The following is a 2453-nucleotide window of genomic DNA, read 5'->3' on the forward strand; positions in this document are numbered from 1 at the left end:
AGGCAAAGAATCAGCAGTATTGGATAGATCATCTAGGCAAAGAATCAGCAGAGAAACACAAGATCCAAACAACACTCTAGACCAATTGGACTTGGCAGATATCTACAGAACATTCCATCCAACAACCTCAGAATATTCATTATTCTCATTAGCACATGGATCATTCTTCAGGATAGATCATATGTTAGGTCACAAATCAAGTCTAAACAAATTCAAAAAAATTGGAATTACCCCATGTATTTTTTCAGACCACAATGGATTAAAATTAGAAATCAATAACAAATGACATTCTGGAAACTATACAAACACATGGAAATTAAACAGCATTCTACTGAATGACATATGGGTTCAAGAAGAAATCAAGCAGGAAATAAAAAAATTTATTGAGGGCCAGCCCGGTGGCGCACTCCGTAGAGTGCGGTGCTTGGGAGTGCGGCGGCGCTCCCGCCAATGGTTCGGATCCCATATAGAGACCAGTCCGCTCCCTGGTTGAGTGCGGTGCGGGCACGACACCGAGGGTTGCAATCCCGTTGCCGGTCGTGGTACGGGCGCAACACCGAGGGTTGCGATCCCATTACCGGTCACGAAAAAAGACAAAAAGGAAAAAAAAAATTATTGAAACTAATGAAAACAATGACACATTATACCAAAACCTGTGGGATACTGCAAAAGCAGTACTAAGGGGTAATTTATTGCATTAAATGCTTACTTCAGAAGAATGGAAAGATGGCAAGTGAACAACCTAATACTTCAAAGAACTAGAAAAACAAGAACAATCCAAACCCAAAGTTAGCAGACAGAAAGAAATCATTAAGATCAGAGCAGAACTTAATGAAATTGAAATCCCCAAAATGATACAAAAGATCAATGAATCAAAAAGTTTGGCTTTTTGAAAAGATAAATAAAATTGACAAACCATTAGCATGGCTAAGTAAAAAAAGAAGACAGAAGACCCAAATAACAAAAATTAGAAATGAAAAAGATGATATTACAACTGATACCTCTGAAATACAAGGAATTATTAGGGACTACTAAAAACAACTATATGCCAACAAACTTGAAAATCTGGAGGAAATGGATAAATTTCTTTTTTTTTTTTTCCTTTTTGTCTTTTTTTGTGTCCGGCAATGGACTGCAACCCTCAGTGTCGCGCCCGTACCGGACCGGGACTGGCAACGGGATCGCAACCCTCGGTGCTGCGCCCACCCCTCGCTCAGCCAGTGAGCGGGAACCGGTCTGTATGTGGGATCCGAACCCTCGGCAGGAGCACCACCGCGCTCCCAAGCGGCGCACTGTAGCAGTGCGCCACTGGGCCGGCCCGAAATGGATAAATTTCTGACACAAACAAACTACCCAAACTGAGCCAAGATGATGAAAAAAATCTGAACAGGCCAATAGCAAAAAAAGAGATTGAAACTGTTATCAGAAGGCTCCTAACAAAGAAAAGCCCAGGATCAGATGGATTCACAGCAGAATTCAACCAAGCATTCAAATAGGAGTTGACATCAATTCTCTACAAACTATTCCAAAAGATTGAAACAGAGGCAATTCTCCCAAACTCATTCTATGAAACATCACCCTGATACCAAAACCAGGTAAAGATATGACAAAAAAGGAAAACTACAGGCCAATATCCTTGATAAACGCAGATGCAAAAATCCTCAATGAAACACTAGCTAACAGAATACAGCAACATATACACAAAATTATACACCATGATCAAGTGGAATTCATCCCAGGGATGCAAGGTTGGTTCAACATATGCAAATCAATAAATGTGATACACCATATCAATAAAATCAAACACAAGGGCTATATGATCATCTCTATAGATGCTGAAAAAACATCTGATAAAATTCAACACTCGTTCATGATAAACACTCTCTACAAGTTAGGTATAGATGGAAAGTATCTCAACATAATTAAAGCCATATATGATAACCCACTGCCAATATCATCCTGAATGGGGAAAAGCTGAAAGCTTTTCCTTTAAGAACAGGAACTAGACAAGGATGCCCACTCTCACCACTCCTATTCAACATAGTGTTGGAAGTACTAGCCAGAGTAATCAGAGAAGAGAAGGAAATAAAGGGCATCCAGATTGGAAAAGATGAAGTCAAACTGTCCTTCTTTGCAGATGACATGATCCTATATATCCAACAGCCTAAAGCCTCTACAAAAAAAATCTTGGAGTTGATAAATGATCTCAGCAAAGTTGCAGGATACAAAATCAGCACACAATAATCAGTAGCATTTCTATTCTCCAATAGTGAACATGCAGAAAGAGAAACCAAGAAAGCTTGCCCATTTACAATAGCCACCCCAAAAATAAAATACTTAGGAATAGTTAACCAAGGATGTGAAAAATCTCTATCATGAGAACTACAAACCACTGCTGAGAGAAATTAGAGAGGATACAAGAAGATGGAAAGATATCCCATGCTCTTGGATTG

General features: G+C 39.4%; 1 protein-coding gene across 1 annotated transcript in view; it reads right to left on the reverse strand.

Annotated features, from left to right (window-relative positions):
• The window catches only part of STXBP5L (syntaxin binding protein 5-like), a gene marked incomplete at its 5' end in the record, with an annotated part of 166822 nt that overhangs the window by 24252 nt on the left and 140117 nt on the right, over nt 1-2453 (reverse strand). The window lies entirely within an intron of this gene.

This window comes from Galeopterus variegatus, unplaced genomic scaffold, assembly GCF_000696425.1.
Source record: "Galeopterus variegatus unplaced genomic scaffold, G_variegatus-3.0.2 Scaffold192, whole genome shotgun sequence".
NCBI classification, from domain to species: Eukaryota; Metazoa; Chordata; class Mammalia; order Dermoptera; family Cynocephalidae; genus Galeopterus; species Galeopterus variegatus.